Raw genomic sequence first — 21637 nt, forward strand, 5'->3', positions numbered from 1 at the left:
CTTCCATGGTCTTAATATATCATTGTCTACTTAACCACGTGCCAATTGTTAGATGTTGGCAGATGTTACGGTGTCCGTTAGCATAAAGAACTAGGATTCAATCAAATATTCACACATTGCAGTTGGTTGTCTCTTTAGTCTCTTTTAATCTAGAACAGTCCCTTCTCCTTTTTCTTTTAAAATGAGTTTTACTTTTGGGACTTCCCTGGTGGTCCAGTGGCTAAGACTCCACACTTCCAATCAGGGGGCCCGGTTCGATCCCTGGTCAGGGAACTAGATCCCACATGCCGCAACTAAGAGTTCGCATGCCACAACTAAGATCCAGCACAGTCAAATAAATAAATAAATATTAAAAATAAATAAATAAAATTTTTAAATAAGCTTTACCTTTTGAGGTCAAACCATGTTTTAAGACCATCCTTTAAACTTATTCCCCACCTCAGAAGTAGCACAATTCATTGTCTTGTACTTGTACTATTGCAGTTACCTCCTCACTCAAGTCTTGGCTCCATCTCTCCAATCTTGTCAACAAGATTATTTTTCTAGAGAACGTCCCATATCACCTTCCAAATCAGGCCTGGTGAACAAAGCCCTGCATCCTCCATGCAAATACGACTTGAGCTGGGTCTACCAGCATGAGTCTCAAGACTTTGATGGAAGCTACCAGACACTACTCTTCTCTTCTTGCTAGACTTGAACTTGACAGCTTTTGAGGCTGGAGTGCCCACAGACATCTTGCCACCATTAGGGAGAGCCTGGGGACATTGGGGCTGCACTTGGAGCCAGAAAAAGAATCCAACATGGCAGAAGGCAGAGCAGAGAACTAGAGAGAAATAAACCCTGGGAATATCTTTGGAGGCCTGAATCTAACTGAATAGAAGTCAGATCTTACTCCTGGACTTTTCAGTAATGTGAACCAATAAATTCCCTTTTGGGAGCAAGCCAGTTTGTGTTGGGTTTCCTATCACTACGTTCCAAAGAGTCCCAGTAGATGTATGTTTTAAAAATTTACTCTCACAATAATCACTGATTCTTAGTCACTCTTGGAACTTGAGCCTGAGCGCCGTCAGTTATCAACATCCCACCATCTTCTTTCTAAATACTTGTTTTGTTTCATTTGCAGAGCTCTTCACTTCAAGGAGAGCAACTTACGCTTATGTTAGCTGATCTTTTTATGGCCTACATGTTTATATTCTATTATCTACTTGCTTTAATTGATTTGTTTTTTCACTCTGCATTTTCGTTGGTATCTCAAGCCTTTCTCTTTATCAGCAATTCTATATTTAATCCTCTCTAGTCAGTTCCTTGATATTTATAATTTATTTATTTATTATAATAAAACCATTATAATGGTTTTATTTTGGGACTCAATTCATTTCCATAGCATTGAAATCTCCTTCTTCAGCCCATTCTGTTATTTTACCATGTAGTCTTTGAACTTTGCTTTATTGAATTTATATTATTAATAATATTAATTGTTCTAGATTATTAATTGTTCTAAAATGAGAAAGTTTGAGAGACATTTCTTCTTTTCCTTGAGTTATATTGTCTTCTAGAGTGGATTTACTTTACATCTTTTGCTTGCTAGCTTCCTTAATTTAATTCACTTATTGTTTTCTTATAGTATGTTTCTCTAGTTGCCATGCCATTGCTTTTCTTCTTGCTCATGTTTGAAGTGGGCTACCATGTCTAGACTCTAGAGCAGTGGTTTTTAACTCAGGGTGATTTTGCACCCCAGAAAATACGGGGCTATTTTTGGTTGTCACACCCGGGGCAGGAGTGGGGGTGGTGGTGTTTGCTACTGACATTAAATAGGTAGAGGTCAGGGATGCTGCTAAACATTCTACACTGCACAGGGTACCCCACTCCCCTGCAACCAAGAGTATGTGCCCCAAAATGTTAAGTGCTCAAGTTGAGAAACCCTGCTCTAGGGCCTTCTGTTCATCTGATGTCTGATCTATGATATGAAGGAATTGTCCTTGTTACTCTTCCATATTTGTCTTCCTTTAAAAAGAAGAACTTTCAAGCTGAACACTGGGTTCTACTCATTTCTCTATAGAACTGAAGGGGAGAAGGGAGAGTCCTTCTGGGGCTGCATGCACCTGTTATTATGGTACCTGGGCTTTGCTCTATTTTCTGAGATTTCTTATAACCAGGAAACCTCTACCTGGTTGGAGCAGCATCTATTCCTGTGGCTTCAGATCACGTCCCGAATTCAGCATGAAACCAAGAAAATGATGAGCCCAGGCAGTTCTTCCTGCCTCTGTTGACATCCTGTGGTGATAGTGGCTTCTCTCTAGGGTTCCCTGGTCTATCTACTGACCACCTCAGTCCATTTCTCTCCTAACTGAAAGTTATTAAGAAATATTGGATCAAATAACCTAATTCCTCCGTCTTGCTTAATTGGGATAGGCTGGGATAGGAATGAAGAGAGGGGTTAGAGATAAAAATCTTCTCTTTGGTTCCTTGGTCACTACTTTTCAAAATTTATGACCTAAAGTTGTTTCCTTGCTTTATTGCTGCTGGTGAAATTTTTTCATCTCTCTCTCTATCTTGTGAAGATTTTGTCAGGTAGTAAGAAAAGGAGATTTTTGTGTTCCGCCCATCCTCTTTCTCCCCAGTTTTCCTACTATAGCAATAGGTATTAAGATATCCCAGACCCAATATTTTATTATCCTGATATTACTTTATTTTTTATCTTGGATGGCTACAAAACCAGGCCCACCAGGAAGCACTAGGCCTGGGCACTGGATGACAGTGAGGAGCTTTATAAGCAAGGAATCATGATCATTTGAAAACTTTTCTAGAAAAGGTTTGTAAATACCGTCTAACCAGAAAGAAAGAAAAGAACTCAATTTTGAAACAGACAGGTCAGATGGGATTCTTTTCCAAGAAATCAGGCAAATCTGGCTGAGAAATGGCAATAGGGTCCTCAGGGATTGACCCTCAGACAATAGGTGCTCAAGAGACTGCTTTCCTCACATGCCTTTAATAAGTCTTTCTTTCCTTTGGGGCATGTAATACCTCTGTCTCTAATCTGGTCTGCTTCAAAGATTGTCCCAGTCTAATTCCACCAAGCTTTCTTAGGTATTTATAGAACAAGGACACTGGATGGGAGGAGGGAAAGAGATGTCTGAATCTCTGTTTTCTTGAAAGCGCAGCTTTCCCACCCTGATCCTAGTTAGGTTTTCTCTATTTCTGTGCTCTGCCTTCCCGACTCCCAGCTTGCTGTGTTTTCTTCTTCTGAGCAACAAATCAATATACTCACTTCTCAAATATAGTTTTCGAAACATATGGAAGAATCCACAAACTCTGTGCCTCGGAATCCAATCTTTCTGCCCTCAAACATGCATGGCACACAGCTGTGCAGACAGCGTGTTCTGATCACTGGCGAGAGCTTTGTACCTTCCAACGATAACCTTCGCTAACAGTCATTCCCTGAGAAAGGCAGCTTGAGGGCACCATCTGTCAATAGACGCAGTCTTCCCACCTGCACAATGCCCCAGGGAGAAAGGCTGAGGGAAGAGGTGTCTCCACACAGACAGCCCAGTCAAGAGCCAAAACACCCTGGCAGGATTTTGGGCCACAAAAACACTTAGGCTCCCTATAAGTGCTGCATTTGGAACATCTCAGCAATTTGTCAGACTCAAGTCAATACAGAGCTAGCAGCCGGACATAAATATCCATTTCTCACAGCCAGGAGAGGGTCAGCTCTACAAGTGCTGTTTATATGTGCCTTTGGCTTACTGGTTTCACTTCCACAGCTACAGTTCATGAGAGATCATAAAGCTGGCCTAAAGCAGGTGGGAGAAATTTCTGGCATTGTGGGCCAAGAGAGCGGAAGATAAAGAGGCAGGAAATGCTGTAGCACCTTTCTCCCCAGCTGCCTCCCAAACACTGATGTTCCTGGAAGGCCCTGAAAAATTCAAGAAATTCTGAGAATTTCTCCATCTGTTTAATTCCATATCTATACGAGCTACCATAAATTGGTAGGAAAATAATTTTGCAATTATGTTTTTCTTGCAATTCAACCAGTAGCTAACCCACTTGGGGTAAGCGGAGGAGATGTGACCAAATCAAATGGTCAGACCCTCATCATCTCTGAAGTGTCCTCTGGTTTCTGAAAGGTGGGAACCTGACTCTGTTGCAGACTCATGTAAGGTGTTTGGCAGCTTTTAGCAAATTGGTTAATTGGCAAATTGGCTTTTGAAGAAATTATTTTCAGGGACATGACCTAGAGCCCACTTCTCTACCAGACACTGGTCCCTCATCACCCACTCTGGCCCTTAGCATGTCACCCATTCCAGGCTCTGACACTGACAACCTGCTCCAGCTCCTAGTTTGCTTCCCAGGCCTTTGACCTCAACTCACAGCTGGCCAAAACCAGCCACCTCAGAGCCATTAATCAACTTGCCTGACTTGCCTTAGGCCCTTCTAAACTCTTTTTCATCCTTAGCTATCATCCTTGATCTCTCAGAATCACTGTCTCTGTCTTTCTCAAAGCTGGTTGTTTTTAATTCCACCACCACCTGGTCTTGTTGACTCATTCTTCCAGTTCAAGGCTGCTACCCTCTGGCAGAGTAAGCTGGCCCTCCATTTTCATAGTGGGAAGCCTTCAGAGTCATTCTAACTCATCCTCTCCATTTTTTGTTCTATTGGTGTCTCTGAGCTGTTTTTACTCACAACACTTCTGACACCAAACGTGCAGTGTCTTTTCTGACACCACTTCTCCAACTCTCCTACACCAGCTGGCTGACCTGCAATTCAATTTAATTCTGATGCTATCTACCTGGAATTAGAATCAGAGCCCACAAGCTAAGGGCTCAGTCCCACAAGACTGCCCCATTTCAAATGCTAGTCTCAAGTCCCAGGTTGTCACAGGTGCTTCTGATCGATTGGTTATAAATTTGGGGGTTCCCATAAACTCTTCCTCAGGTTCGATAATTCACTAGAATGACTCACAGAATGCAGGAAAGCACATTTATTGGTCTATTATAAAGGGGTACGACTCAGGAATAGTCGAATGGAAGATATGCGTAGGGCAGGGTTTGTGGGAGAGGGGGCCCAGAACTTCCACTTCCATGCCCTCTCTGGGCGCACCACCCTCCCAGCACCTTGATGTGTTCAGCAACCCGGAAGTTCTCTGAGCCCCGTCATTTAGGGATTTTTATGGAGGTTTCATTACATAGATATGCTTGATTAAATCATTGGCCATTGGTGATTAACTCAATGTCTAGCCCCTCTTCCCTCCCTGGGGTGGGGAGGACAGGGCATTGGGGGAGGGGGTGTTGAGGTGAAAATTCCAACCCTCTAATCGTGCCTTGGTTTTTCTGGTGACCAGCCCTCATCCTGACACTATCTAGGGACCCCAGCCACTAGTCGCCTAGTTAGCATACAAAAGACCCTCTCATCTGCAGATTCTAAAGGTTTTAGTAGCTGTGTGCCAGGAACCAGGGACAAAGACCAAATATTTATTTATTTTGATTATATCATAGTATCCCAAACAAAACAAAAACTAACAAACTTGCCTGCTAAATTTCTGAAACTGTAAATGAAGACATTTCTACTTAAGAGCAGGCATAATTACCCTATTTAAAGGGCAGTTGTCTTCTTTGGGTTTCTGGATCTGACAACATACCACCAATTATCACATACCAACATACTAAGTTGTTTAGATTTTTACATTATTTATACTTACATATACTAAAATATGCTGTCCCTTTGCCCCCAGCATCTCCAGGGATAATCCCTCAGTGGTCAGGCTTTCTCTCCATGACTTGCCCTGTGCCTGTGACCTCAATAAGAGTGGGCAGCCAATTCAACCTGGTCCAACCAACCTCTTCCATCTGAATTTGAATTGTGAGGCATAGAGACTAGGAGTTGGGAGGTGCATGCCATCAATAGCAGAGCTTTAAGCAGATCTCTCAACTCATGCTGTTGAGATTCCTACCTTCTGCTTGTTTAAATTTTACTTAGATTGCATAAGATCTGGTACTGCATTTTCATACCTGCATCATACCAGACATTGTTTTCAGCAAGCAGAAATGAGATATTTCAATGTGGTCGATCCATTGGTTGGTTAAGTAGCCATTCCCAGTCCCCTCTCCCTTGCTGTTTCCCCCAAAAGAGATTACAAAACTTAAATATTTTATTTCCCTGCTTCTCTTGCATTTAAGGGTGGCCATGTGATAGTTCTGGCCAAAGAAACGTAAGTAGAAGTCTTCTGAAGAACTTTGGAGAAATTTTTTTTCTGATAAAAGAGACAGATGAAGTATGCCCCTTCACCTTATTTCTCCTTTGAACTATAGGGGAAGCAAAACTTTTCCTCAACCTTCTTAGAGTCTCTGGCTGGGCCTGAGAATTAAGTTGACATAAGACAGGTTAACAAGAGAAGAGTGTACAAATTTCACTTTTTACATCTACGTGAGAGACTTCACAGAAAAATGAAGACCCAAAAAGCAGTTACACCTAAGTGCTTATATACCAGGTTAAACAAAGAGTACTAAGTGTGGAAAAGTAACTAAAATATATGGGGAGGCTAAAGGAAGATAAGGGTTGATTTAACAAGATCTGTTTGTACAGGTTTCCCTTAGCCTTGACTCCCAATCTCTGGTGATAAGAATATTCTTTCCTTCCTGGTGTAGAGAGGGCATCTTCCACATGAAAGAGAAAGTGCTTTCAGGAAGAAAAAGGGAGGTCACAGTGCCTTTCCTGAATCTGCTATTTTTCAAGTGCCTCTAGCTCAAAATTATCCTTATGCCAAAGTGGTGTATTTGGGGATGGCACATTCTACTACTATTCAGAACCCAGATGTAACACACCTGGAGCTTCAGCAGCCATCTTGGAACCATGTGTCAAAGGCCAACAGAATTGTAGAGGTGCTATTCCTGACACTATTGAGCTACTGGACCAATGCTAGTAACCACCTACCTCCAGATTTCTTGATGTGAGAGGAGGAAAAATGTTTAAACCTCTGTGAGTTAGGTTCTCCATTACCTGCAGCTGAAATGAATAATTCAAAAGCAACTCATTCCTAAAGACTAATTACCCTATATATATCCGAAGAAAACAAAAACACTAATCTGAAAAGATACATGCACCCCAAAGTTCATAGCAGCATTATTTACAATAGCTAAGAGATGGAAGCAACCTAAGTGTCCATCAACAGGTGAATGGATAAAGAAAATGTGATATATATATAGACACACACACACACACACACACACACACACACACATACACAGACACACAATGGAGTACTACTCAGCCATAAAAAGAACTTTGCCACTTGCAACAACATGGATGGACTTGGAGGTATCATGCTTAGTGAAATAAGTCAGAGAAAGACGAATGCTATATGTTATCACTTACATGTGGAGTCTAAAAAATAAAAGTAATGAATATAACAAAAAAGAAACAGACTCACAGATAGAGAAAACAAACTAGTGGTTACTAGTGGGGAGAGGAAAGGGGGGGAGGGACAAATAGGGGTAGGAGATTAAGAGATACAACCTACTATGTAAAAAATAAATAAGCTACAAGGATATATTGTACATCACAGGAAATATACCTGTGATATTATAAAATACCAATATTTTATAATAACTATAAAGTATAATCTTTAAAAATTGTGAATCACCACGTTGAAACTAATAGAACATTGTAAATCAACTACATCTCAATTTTTAAAAAAATGAATTACGCTAGTGCAGAGAAAGTACTTCCTGGTATTGAGACAGTAAGCCAAAATGTAAATTTCACTAGTTCTATGCGGCCTTCAATTGTTTTCTAATCACTCTACATATACTCCTTAATCATGGGAACCATATCATCCACCTTATTTAAAATATCCACAATCCTTGAGCAGGGCTGGACCATCAGAAAAGTGTTTTTTAAATACAATATTCTTTTCATGAAGCACTAGGGCTCCAGATAAGGTACACCCCAGAATCTGTAACTAGTTTCAGAAAATAGTACCCTTTGGAACCAAGGGTACTGTTTGTTTTGTTGGAACCAAACAAAAAAACTAATGTGATTCAATACAGGCAGAAGTGACTCACCCTAAGAGGGAGTTATAGATGTGTCTGCAGAGAACACAGTGTTCTGTGTATAAGAAAACCGGAATACAGCCACTTGGCAAAAGACAAAATTGGATCTACACCTCACACCACGTACAAAAATAGACTCCAAAGGAATCAGAGATCTTAATGTAAAGAACAAAACCCAACAAGTACTAAAAGAAAACACAGATGGGTTCCTTTATAATCTGGGTGTAGGGAAAAGCTTTTGAATTATAATTCAAAATCCATATATAATAAAAGACTACATTTAAAAAAACAAAAACAAAACCCAAAACTTTTGCATGGCAAAAATCACCATAAACAAAGTCAAAAGACAGACTGGAAGAAAACATTTGCAAAATGTATCACAAATAATGGGCTAATTCTCATAACAAGAAGTACATCTCAAATCTAACAGCAAATAGGAGGGTAACACTGACACAGATTAGAGCAACTCAGTAGGCAAGAAGGGATATATTACCATTCACTAGCTAGTTCTCATGCATATTAGGACTTCATAGTTAAATCTTACAGGCAGAAAGGTTCAAATGCTTACCTATCTACAGATAGACTCTTACAGTAGTCAGGGGGTGTCAGATCTAGTGTGCAGAAGAATTTCTGTCAAATCTGTAAAAACAAAATATGCACTCTATATTTTAAGAAATACAAGGAGAATTCAAGGATACTTTTGACTCGGACATTTTCCCTCCTCACATGGTTTTAAAAAAATTAAAAAGCCTTGGGATTCTGCTGGAGTTCTGATTTTTGCACTGATTTTAGAAAATAACTCCCACAAATAATATGCTTCCTCTGTCCAACAAAGACAAGGTTTTACGTATTGGAATCATAGTAACTCCACCTGTATGTAGAAGCTTCATGAATTCCTGCTTAACCAGCCATCAGCCCTCTTGTCCTTTCTTTGAAATACTCAGGGCAAGAAATGTTTGTTGACTTCACTTGACTGGGCAAGTTCCTGCTTAACAGTATTTATAACCAGAGTCATAGTTTCACTATTGTTAGAGTCATCAACAAATATATATTGATCACTTTCCATGTGTAAACTAGAGTACTTGCAAGCTTAAAAATGTTGACATCCACCAGTTACGGGGACCAGGTCTACTCAGAGGCCAAGGACAACCAAAGTGAGGAAATAAGAGGCCTTCAGAATGTGGTTTGTGAATGGAATACTATTGCCCGGGCATTAGGAAGGAATTATAACAATTTCGGGGGGAACAGGGCCAGCTTCTGAAATGGCTTAGGGCTTGTAGTCAAAAGAGGCCCAGTAGGAATATAAAAGGAATGAAAAGGTTGGCATGGCAACCCATGATGCAGTCCTCACAGCTACGAGGTACCTCTTGCCACATCTCCTGCTCATGTGTCATCATCAGCTGCAATTCCTGGCAGGCTGAAGGCTTCCAACTTCAAGTGTCAACCATCAAGTCTTCCAACTTTTTTGTCTCAAGGCTTTTTCCAAAGCCTCGGTACCTCTGCTCTGCATACATGTAGCTGGAAGTGTGCCCCAGAAGGCATTCTCAACCAAAGAGTGAGGGACAAGTGATCCCACCTCACCACCACTCCCCCAACCCCGCTCCGCCATCCTTCAGAGGGGCATTCTACAGAGGGTCCCCAGCAGAACTGAGCCCCAGTTGCCCACAGTGGTGGCTAGCTGGATACTGGCCTTTCCTTCTTCCCTGTTATTCTTTGCATTCTTATTCTGACCTCCTAGGGTCATCCCCCAAATGAGTTATTGCACTAGGGTTTTTGACCCAGTCTTTGCCTTTGGGGGAACCCAAACCAAGACAGTCCTACTCTTGGTGAAGGAGGAATAGGATCAACTGAAAAAGCAGGTTGAAGTTTTAGACTCAGTCAGGCCTGCCTGAAAAGAATAGGGTACCAGAGAGAAGTGGGTCTATCATACGTGTGCAGGGGAGAGTGGAAAGAAATGCTTCTGTTATATTTAAGGCCTACCCAAATCAGAATGCTTTCCTTCTCTGTACCTGACTATACTTTTATCTTTTTCTTTTTACTGGAATGAGAAGGGCACCTAAAAACACAGACGAAACAGTTTCACTCTCACTTTATTCCCTATTAAATGCAGTGTCACACAATGGCCAGATATTACAATCTGAGCTTTGAACTCTTTACCAAAATTGAGATTATTTGGTGGTCCAACCAGTCCTAGATTCCAAAATAAAGATGGCTCCTCTTGTGAGGAATAAAGTAGAGGAGACCTAAGGCTTTGTCCACAGCCTGTAACCAAGCTCCTGGAGAGTTTCCAGAGCAACTGTTTCAATAAAGGACTGGGCAAGGTTCTGTTCTGGCTACTTGCATTACCTTCTTTAGGGCAAAAATTATTAGCCCAACTATAATTATCTTAACTTTCCTTGGTGTACATGGGTCAAACTTCTTCCTAAACGTGTATTTCAAAAGAACAAGCAAGCGGGAGTTCTGAACAGAGAGGCTTTGAGCAGTCTTTGCAGATGTTTTATGTTCTCCCTTGGGGAAGATAAACAGCCCATCTTTCTAGAGGAAGCACAGAGACCTTGGCAATACTGTTCTTTCTTTTTTTATTTTTTTAACATCTTTATTGGAGTATAATTGCTTTACAATGGTGTGTTAGTTTCTGCTTTATAACAAAGTGAATCAGCTGTACATATACATATATCCCCATATCTCCTCCCTCTTGCATCTCCCTCCCACCCTCCCTATCCCACCCCTCTAGGTGGTCACAAAGTAGGCAATACCTTTCTTGAGAACAGAGGTTAGTTTGCTAATTCCACTCATTCTCCAGGAGAAGGGAAAAATTAGCTTTAGGGATGTTTGGACCCAGCTAGGGAGATTTTATCAAGAACATCTCATAACATACTGTCATTCAAGAAGCACAAATTCTTCAAAGCCTGGAAAGTGTAAAGTCAAACGGAAAAAAGTAAGATTTTAGGGTTGAGACAAGGTCAGGAGACTTATCAGTGCTCATTGGGGCCCCCAAGACACGCGCTTTGAAAGCATCAATAACTCATTTCAGTTCAGTCCAGCCGAAACAAATGTGGAAAGAACTGGAAACCTTCTCAAGGAGGCAGGAGTCACAGGCCTAAGAAATTTCAGAGAAGGAGGTAGCCATTGTGGTAAAAAAGCATGGAGATCATGGTAGGTATTAAACGATGCAGAGGAAAAAGCAGGGAAATCAAGACCACACGCTGGTTGAAAGTTGCTGGTAACTATTCATTCAGTGTTACAGGTGTCAGAGCAATGAATAAGACCAGTGAGGCCTTTTATTCTTTTTTTCTTTTTCTTTTTTTTTCTTTTGGCTGTGCCACTTGGCTTGCAGGATCTTAGTTCCCTGACCAGGGACTGAACCTGCGCCCTTGGCAGTGAAAGCGCAGCCCTAACCGCTGGACCACCAGGGGATTCCCAAGGCCCTTTATTCTGAAAAGAGAGAAAGAGAGCCCTCTTTGCTAGTTTCACAGATTACGTTTTTATGTTCAACCATTTGTAGTATTATACATTTTTGGTGGATTTAGCTGAAACTCAAGTCTAGATGTTAATGAGAATTCCATTGACATTTCAAGCTAATGTTTATAAAATAACAGATCTTTGATCTTAGGTTTATATCTTTTGCTATGCCCGTAAAATCTTGATAGTAAAATTGTTTCCTGTTTTTGAGCTAAGTGATCAGCAACTGGTTTGGGTACTTACTGTATGCTCACCCAGTATGGGGACAATATGGAAGATTTAGAGGTGGGAGCCTTTCTTCAGTTTTGAGCTGGGCACATTGTTGCCGGAAAAAAAGGTTACATTCCCCAGCTCCCTTGTTGCTAGGTATGGCCTTGTACTTCTGGCCACTGAGATATAAACAGTGAAAAGGAGCTGGCTCAGCTGGGAGGGGCCCTTTTTCCGCCCTTTTGTTTTCATTCTGCTCCTTCCAGAAGGACTGAAATGCAGATATGAAAATGGAGCTCTAGTTGCCATCTTGGACCATAAGGTGACCCTGAGGATGGAAAACACAGGCTGAGGATGGTGAAGCAGAGAGACAGAAGGGTCTCTGAAAGCATCTTGCGCTTCCATGTTAATCCTAGATGAACTATTTCCAGTTTTCTTTACTCAAGAAAAAAAAGAAACGCTTATCTTGTTGAAGCCACTTCTAGTTTAGGCTTTCTGTTACTTGTAGCCAAATTCATTGCAATTTGTAGCAGATACAGTTAGGGTGCTATACACTTTTTGGGCCATATTTACGTAGGAGCGACAGTACTTTCATATTAAAAGATGGCCTACTGGGGCTTCCCTGGTGGCGCAGTGGTTGAGAATCTGCCTGCTAATGCAGGGAACACACGTTCGAGCCCTGGTCTGGGAAGATCCCACATGCCGCGGAGCAGCTAGGCCCGTGAGCCACAACTACTGAGCCTGTGCGTCTGGAGCCTGTGCTCCACAAGAAAAGAGAGGCCACGATAGTGAGAGGCCCGCGCACCGCAATGAAGAGTGGCCCCCGCTTGCCGCAACTAGAGAAAGCCCTCGCACAGAAACGAAGACCCAACACAGCCAAAAATAAATAAATAAATAAACTAATTAAAAAAAAAAAAAAAGAACAATCATAAAACTGACATTAAAAAAAAAAAAAAAGATGGCCTACTATTTGCAGGCCTGGGCAATTGTTCTTTGTCTCTTCTTTCAATGGAGTTGCTCAGGGAAGCTGAAGAGAGCCCCCTTGTGCCACTGTCCTTCTTTATTTTCTTTTACACTTGCCTTGTTTTTTCTCCCACCATTATAATTTCCTCCCTCAACTGGGAGCAAATACAAAGCTGAAGGAAGAGGTTGGGATTGGAAGAATGAAGGTGAACAGGAGGAAGATACTGGGGTCTTGACAACTGAGCTGGATACAGATTTTATAGTAGATGGCTCACTCCACTCTTATCAACTGAGACCAGGACCACGTTTATGATTGAAGGAGAAAAAGTGGTGCTCACACTTGGGTCAAAATGTGTTCTTTTTCTTTCCCCCTTTTTTTGATCTCTCATTGACTTTTTTGGGAACCAGTCACCCTAGCCAAGAATCCCTAAGAATCTCAGGAATAGATGTTTACTCCTCGTTATAGATATGCTGTTTCTATTGATATGCTGTCTGAGCATTCTTTTTTTCTGAGGATTGTAAATTCCTTTAAAAGAAAAAAATATATATTCCAATATATCTCATACCCACTCCCCAACTGATTCTACAAAGCTGGGGAAGGGCCTAAAGAGAGGAATGGGGAAACTGTAAAGAAAACAAACAAAATCACTGTTAAACAGTGAAAGCAGGTTTGGTGGACAGAAGAAATCTTTAATTGTGGGCACCCTCTCCTGCAGAGACCTTTGCTCCTAACTTCAAGAGAGGCTCCAGCTATTGATTTCTGTTTAGAAAGTTTTAGAAACAAAGAAGAAGCAGAATTCTAAGTTTTGCTACTGAAGTAAAATAGCAAAAAAAATTAAAAAAGAGTCGTAGCCAAGACTTTGGCCTACGTGAGATGCCACCAGTAGAAACTGGAGATCAGCCAACCTGCTCATGACTTCCTCACCTTTTAAATATCTCATATCCTACAGTACTTCAAGATTTCTGCCTAATTAAATGTTCTGCTCCTGTATCTGTCACCTCCATTCTCATGCTCACAATCTTGACTCTAGTGCCTAAAATAGCCTTCCTTCAAACCACTTCCTCCCCTTGTTTAAAACACCCTGCACCCCAACTCCATGCCCTACCTCTTTTCTCAGTGGACCCTTGGCATACCTCACTCAGAACCCTTACCATGTTATCTGGAAGGATACGTTTGTGTATGTTTTCTTATTTAAATCTGCACCTTGAGGGACTTCCCTGGTGGTCCAGTGGCTAAGCCTCCCCGCTCCCAATGCAGGGGGCCCGGGTTCAATCCCTAGGCAGGGAACTAGATCCCACACGCCACAACTAAAAGATCCTGCATGCCGCAACTAAGACCTGCCACAGCCAAATACATTAAAAAAAAAAAAAAAAAAAAAGACTGTGCTTCCACTGCAGGGGGTGTGGGTTCAATCCCTGGTTGGGGAACTAAGATCCCACATGCCGTGCGGCACAGGTAAAATATATATATACATATAAAAATCTGTACCTTGAGTGCCTAGCTCTTTGCCTAGCATAGAGTAGCTCCTCCGTGAATATTTCTTGACCTTGAGCAGGAGTGATAATCAATCACAACATCTGCCAAAAGCTAAGTGACCAGTTATCAGTTGTAATGTACTAGTTTAAAAAGTCATCCCTGAAATTAAAAAAAAAAAATTTGTGCAAGACAAAGAGAGAAAATTACCCAAAGCTGGAAGATATAGATTTGAACACAGCTGGAAACTGCGAATGGGAAATAAATAAGTAAAACTCTTCGTTGATGTTATGAAAGGTCTTTCACAACGGATCATCAGAAGCTTCAACAATCATGATATGTGCTGATACTAAAGATAGCACAGTGGAGTGGTTTAGAGCATGTACTCAGGAAATGGACTTCAGAGTTCATATTCCAGCTGTGTAAACCTAGGCAGATTACTTAACTTCTCTGTTTCTGTAGCTCCATCATTTGTAAAATGCAGATTCTACTAATGCTTTCCGAATGTTATGAGAATTAAAGGAGTTAATATAAATAAAGCAGTTAGAAAAGTGGCTAGTGCATAGAAAGAGCTATATAAAATTTTACTACTATTGTTATTATTGTTCCTGTTATAATTCCTCATCCTAAAGCATGGCCTATGACAACAAGAAGAAGGAAAAGTGACGGAGGGCTAACATACTTATATAAGTAAATACTAAGAGTTATGTGGATAAAGATGGCAATGTGGGTTATTCACTACTTTAAATTTAGATCTCTTAAAATTGTACTTTTATAACCTCTTTGCTGTGAGGGTAAACCCACAAAAGAAGAAAGCACATAGATTCCTTTGTCCCCATCCCCCCACTTTCCCCTTCTATGTGTGTCCTTGCCAAATATTGTGATTTATCATTAAGTACAAATTATTATTTAAGTGCATAAAGATCCTTTTGACATAAATTGGGAATCATATAGAAGTTGTTTTAAGAACATAAAACTAGACAGAGTTTCTTTATTACTTGCTTTTGAATTCATAATCTCACTGGAGTTCTTAATTAAGCCGAGTTTGGAAATACAGTTTCCAAATCTTGGTCTAAAGACTTTTTATTGAAACACCTTCATAATCCTTATTTGAATTTATATTGGTAAGCAATTGTATAATCTGTAACTTATAATTCTGAGATAGCTGGTCCTTTTGACTTCTGGGGACATTAAAAGTACGACAAAATTTCTAGCTCTGAGTACTTACAGATCTTTTTTTCTTTCTTCTTCTTCCTTTTGATAAGACTCATAATAGGATACTTTAATTTTTGGTTAGTTCCCCTTAGTCTTCTTCACTGTGAAAACTCTTTCCTTCCATTAGGATCAATTCAACAAATATTTAACAGTCATCTAATTTTATGAAGGGGTATAAGGTTCATAAAGGAAGTTTCCATGTCTGTCATGTTGCTGCTATAACTCCAGTGCCAACCAAGGTGTGTTGCACATAAGGGGTGCTCGAAAAGTATTTCGTAAAGAGATATGAATAAAGATCCTATACTGAAGCAGTGGAGGATAGTAGAACCAGTATAAGTTTTAGATCTGGGTTCAAATCTCAGTTTTCCAAAGTATTATCTATGTGATCTAAAGCAAGTTGTTTAACAAACTCATTTTTCCTTGAAAATGGAAATAATATCTATTTCATAAGGATTATGAGAATTTATCAAGATAATAGTTTATTAAAACTCCTCCTGAGTGTATAGTGGGTATCAGGGACTGCGTTTCAAAATATAGGTCTTTAAAAGTTGAGGGGATTTCAATTCCTGTTCTTAAGAAATTTCCACATAATAATAACACAGGTCACAGAATATGGACATGTTATGGGTGTTCAGAGTAGGGAGAGATGACTGTATTTGAGGGAATCAGGAAACGAGGTGACATATGAAATAGTCCTTGAAGGAGAGTTAGGATTTCAACAGTTGAAATGTGCAGGCATGTCCAGATTAAACAGAGAACATAAACAGGGAGCAAAAAGGTACTGAGTGTGACTGAAAAAAGGTCAGTTACTCTTTTGGCTGAAATGTAGGGTTGACACAGGAAGTAGTGAGAGATAAGCAAGAAATGTGGGGTAGGGCCATATTGGGGTTGCCAGTTTCTTTAATCCAGTAGACAATGAGCAACTCTTGGTAGTTTGGGGGCAGGCCAACGGAATAATAGGATTGGAAGGTGGAAGCACCTAAGAGTGGAGAGACCAGTTAGGAGAGGCTATTGCATTATTTCAGGCAAGAGATAATAAAGGTCTGCAGCAGGGAGGGGTCAGAGGGAAAGCAGACAAGACAAAGGAGGCACATTTCAGAGCGAATGGACAGTCTGTGACTAGTGCCTTGTGCTGTAGGGAGAGAAGGGGGGAAGAGAAGGAGGGCGGGGAAGAGAAGGAGGGAGAGAGAAACCCCATGACTGGAGCCATTTACTATTTACAGGAATGGGTAAATCACAGGAAAGTGTCGGTTTGGGTTTCGGAAATGGGTCAGCTTGAGGTTTGGATTGCTCCTTGCTGCCACCTTCCCTTTTTTACATCCTGGTTTTCAGGGCCACCTCCACCTCTCTCCACTCAGTAATTGTGCATTCTATCCTTGACCTGACCCTGCGTTTATCTTCACGCCCCAATTCTGCTCCCTACTACTCCTTCCCATTGTACTCTCACAGCCACAATGACCCCAGCTCAGGTCCTGGGCTGTAGGACACTCCACCCGCCAGACCCCCTATCGTCTTCGCCTAGGCAGCTTCCATGCGTGCGCCCCCACGGCTCTGTGACCAATAGGCAGGCCCTAGTGCTGGGATTCGACTGGCTATTGGTTGGCTGAGCCATGGTGAGAGATGGTGCGGTGCCCGTTCTCAGCCCGGGTGAGAGCTGTGGGCGGTTGTTAGGGCGACCGTTCGTGACGTAGCGCCGTCAGGCCGGGCAACCCCCAGATGATTGGCTAGACGATCGGACGATCCTTCCTTATTGGTCACAGGCTCGTCCGGCTCCGAGCGTGCGTAGAAGCGAAGGTTTCTTCCGCTCCGCTTCTCCGTTGACTGGAGACGCGCGGAGCGCCAGCTCCCGGGGACTGTGGCTTCTGGTGAGATCGGGAGGTGAGGAGGGCGGCGGTGGGCGGGAGCGGGTTAGGGTCGTGTAGGTGGCGGTTCTCGAGCTCCGTCCGGCCCTGGAAAGGGGCAGCCGGCACCTCCTGCCGTCCCGGGGGGAGCTGCGCTGGCGGCTTTGCCCGGGGTGGCGCCCCGGTCCCGCGGGGACTGCGAGGAGACGTCCTTGACGCGCGGCCGGCCGAGTGGCAGCCCGCATCTATACCGGGGAGCCGGCGGGCCAGGCTGGGCCAGAGGGGCGGGCGGCGGGCCGGCCTCTTCTGGGCTCCCGTCGCCATCGGTGGACTGGCGGGGCGTCGCCGCGCTCGCTGGCCCTGTCCGAAGTCGGCGGTGCTGGCCGCGCAGTCACGATCGTCGGGGCGGAAAGGGTGCCAGGCAGGGTGATCTCGGAGTCCCCTTGATTCGAGGAATGCTAGTGGGCTGTGGGGCAGCCAGGCCCGCAGGTCGGGGAGGGAACGCGAGAAGATCTATCAGGTGTGGGCGTTCACGCCCAGGCTTGCTGTTCTCACTGGGTTCACGCCCTGGCGCTGCTGTTCGTCAGCACCTTAAATGCTGCTGACTAGCTCAGAGCCGTGAAAGAACCGTGTATCTGCATAGATGCGTCCGGTTATTTCCAGGTGAAACGGATTGAGAGGATGCAGAGCCCAAGGTAGAGACTTGCCCAAAGACTTCAACGATTCTTCTTCTTCTTCTTCTCCTTTTTTTTTTTTTTTGTCAAGGGGCGTAGTCTCCTTGGTGCTGATTGCTGATGTCCTGTAGTCCAAAGCTTGTAGGTTTTTCGGAATATTTGGTTTTGGTATTTTGATAAAGAAAAACGTAAACGTAACTTGGAGACTCACAAATAGAACAACAGTCAGTTTTTGTAGTAGGAGGAGTTTGATGTACTCCATCTTAAATGGTCGTTTGAAATTTTTCAGGTCTTTGAGGACATGCCTTCTTAGACTTGGTCCTGAAAAGTCATGGGAAACATCTGTTTCCAGGCCGTACTAAGTAATCGTGTAAAATTTTAGCATCACGCAATGTAGAGAATGTATTTTTTTTGTTTGCTTGTGAATGAATTTTTTTCTCCGTGCAATGAAAGACATTTTTTGATTTAGAGGTAATCTAGCAAAGGCCCAGAGTGTACTTTGGGGATAGACTGGATTGTGAGGGCCTGCTTAGTGGTAGTGTCTTTCCAATTTATGATAAACTTGGCAGTAAAGACAATGGGAGTTAGTAATATGAAGGCTTAAAAAATGTGCAAAGATTACATCATTAACATGTGAAAACGGTTGTGTGTGTGGCATAAGCATTTCAAGATGAAGTGTGCACACGCATGTGCATGTGCTCTTTTTATTCTTGTATGATCTAGTTTCTAGGCCATGGATAGATAACCACATCTATATCACTATCTATTTAGGTTGACCATATGAAATTGCTGATATTTGACATTTGACCATTTTTCCCATACAAAAAATAGTTTCATATGGTTCACTTAATACTTGCCTTTGTTAAAGAACTTTGGAGCTCTAGCCTCATAAGTGAATAAAAAGATATGTGACTTACAAAGAGGCACACCATGTCATAAAATTGGGTAGAATCCAGGTTTCCTGATTCCAGTGTGAGAATTTTTTCCCATAGGATACTGGGTTGAGCAGCAGAATTCTAGATCCTGTTGGAATTAAAAATGACTCAGTACAAGACATGGTTTGTTTGTTTATTTATTTATGGCTGCGTTGGGTCTTCATTGCTGCGCGCGGGCTTTCTCTAGTTGCGGTTGAGCGGGGGCTGCTCTTCGTTGCGGTACGTGGGCTTCTCATTGCGATGGCTTCTCTTGTTGCAGAGCCCAGGCTCTAGGTGCGCGGCCTTCAGTAGTTGTAGCTCACAGGCTTCAGTAGTTGTGGCGCACGGGCTTAGTTGCTCCGCGGCATGTGGTATCTTCCCGGACCAGGGCTCGAACCTGTGTCCCCTGCATTGGCAGGCGGATTCTTAACCACTGCGCCACCAGGGAAGTCCCCTACATGTTTCTTGCCTTCAAAGAGACAAAACGTACACAGCAGTTAATTTGAGAACAGTGTAAAATAGTGTATAATCAAATACTGGAATGTGTAGCACAGGAAGAGTGCTGAGTGGGAGGAAAGAATCAGAGTAGGATGCCAAAGCATCTTTTTCTGAAATTGGCCATAGTAGGTGGTTTTTGTAGCATATTGAGTTAGAGTTTGGGGATTCAATTTAATTTAAATTATCCATTCTTTTGAATAATCTGTGAAATGTTTGCAGCATACTTCAGTCTGAATAAGCAAGGCATACATTGCCTAACTTGATTTTTTTAAACTAAAATTTATTTTTATTGCAACATGGCCTAAATACTGTACTTTGAATTGGCATGAGCTGTCCCTATTGCCTGCTCGTGCCACTTGCAACTGCTGATGAAGTTGGAAGATTGGATTCCATGGCATTTAAATGATTTGCATAATCACAGGGAAATGGGGAGGGTGCTAGTGGGAAATGTGCAATTATAGTTACTTTTGACACACCTTTGTACATTTGGTTACTCATTTTGTATTTCCAAATAGGTGAGGTTCTCTGTGTTTGGGGATGGTTTATGGGATCATGTCACGGGATCATGTGTAAATCTTTTCCGGAATGTTGCAAAGATGACTTTACACCTAGGAAAGAAATGTCCCAGAATTGACAATGCTACTATGAAGCTTTTGAGGGAAAACATAATGTCCCTAATATATAATTATAGATTAATAATGCTAAACCTATTTGTGATCAAATTGGGGTGCCTTCTTGCTAGCAGCTCAGATTTTAATTCAACCGAATTAACTTTTTAATAGTGAAGAATACATTTTCTTGATAAGGGAATATTCTAAATTGAGAGGGCTTGGGGGGAGAGAGTGTTAGAAACTTTGACCTAGTTTCAAAAGGTGTTTTTAGTTAATTCATTTTCTGCAACACTGATGCTAGTTGATCCTTTAGACTAGTTTATACGGTTTTGTTTTTTTGTTTTTAAATATAAGGAAGTTACGTGATAGAAGGCTGTCATGAAAATCTAGGCTCTTATGAGGCTTTTAGTTGAAATGAAGTAGAGTTCAAATCTAAGATATGATTAATATTCTCCAATACTTTAAGTCCAAGTCCCTGCTAATTTAATAGAAAGTATGTTTGTTATTGTTGTTCATTTTCCAGGATAGTAGAGGAAATGTAGCCTCTCTTCCCCACCCCATCCCCCCTTAATATGTTCTCTGAATGCAGAGAACTGGGGGGCTTGAAGTGGGAGCGTTATATCCATATCTTTAAAAAAGTCATCTTTAGGTCTGTGTCAAGATGTGTCAATAAAATGCATGCTACTGTAGCTTAAGAATTTATTTTTAATTAGCAGATATTTGTTGAGCAACTGCTATGTATGAGTGCAAGGTGCTGGAGGATGAAGTGAGCAATAGGCCTCAGGGAGGAAGGTTGAAAAAGCCTGAATAAACACAGGCAGATGCATGCCACATTTATACATTTCAGTGACCCGCCCACCTTTTAAAATTGAGACCCACAGTAAGAAATACATGTTATGTCGGAAGCCAGTACATACACTCATATGTATAATTTCATGAAACGTAATGTTTCAAAAAATAATATCTACCCATACCACATGTCTTACCCACAGCTTTTTTCTCTTTTTCCTTTTATTTTAAAATATTTGTTCTGACTCATATACTTGATTTCATGATCTCATCGATCCAGTGAAGGGTTGTGACCTGCGGTTTGGAAACCAGGCATCTATTTGGTGGCCTGGTGTGGCTGAAATGTAGAGAATAGAGAACATTGAGTGATGCAGTGAGAGGTGACGCTTAGTAATTGCTTTGGTTTGTAAAAGCATCTCTTATTTTCTTTTCCCTAACACCTTAAATAGATTAATGCTTTATTTTCCTTAATTTGGTGCCTTTTTATTTTCTTTCTTCAATAAATGAATCACTTTCTTAATTATTACCATAAATGTGAGATTCATTTGAATTCTTGATAGTCTGTCAGTCAGTGGCCTTAAAATTAAATCTTAATTGATTTTTATGGGTAGTTAATATGCTTTATCATAAGCATTAATTTTAGTATAAGAAGTAAGGCTTGCAAGTTCCTATATTAGAGATTAATAACTACACTAGATTTTTTAAAAAATCAGAATATCAAAATTATTATTACTATTATTTAGCCAGCAAACATGGAAAAGTTTTGCCATGGTAGTCATTAGGTCAAAATAACCCATATTCTGTTGGGAATTTTTGAATGCTATAGATGTCTACTTTGGCCAGCCATCCTCTTATTCTAGTACTGTTCCAGCATTTTTATTAACTGCTGTTAAAGTTTGGGAAAAGACCTCTGGTGACAGCAACATTAGGAAGGTTTATTA

General features: G+C 41.5%; 1 protein-coding gene across 4 annotated transcripts in view; it reads left to right on the plus strand.

Moving 5' to 3' along the window:
- The window catches only part of HMGCR (3-hydroxy-3-methylglutaryl-CoA reductase), an 86846-nt gene that overhangs the window by 48259 nt on the left and 16950 nt on the right, over positions 1 to 21637 (plus strand). The window contains exon 1 of one of the 4 annotated variants that reach the window (XM_036846335.1): positions 17143 to 17234. The exons of 1 other annotated variant lie outside the window; for it this stretch is intronic. The gene's annotated coding sequence lies outside the window, so the exon portion shown is untranslated. Of the gene's footprint in view, positions 1 to 17142; positions 17248 to 17776; positions 17906 to 21637 lie in introns of those variants that run through there. 2 more of the 4 variants (XM_036846334.1, XM_036846337.1) reach the window with 2 other exon arrangements.

The sequence above is a fragment of the Balaenoptera musculus genome, chromosome 3, assembly GCF_009873245.2.
Source record: "Balaenoptera musculus isolate JJ_BM4_2016_0621 chromosome 3, mBalMus1.pri.v3, whole genome shotgun sequence".
NCBI lineage: Eukaryota > Metazoa > Chordata > Mammalia > Artiodactyla > Balaenopteridae > Balaenoptera > Balaenoptera musculus.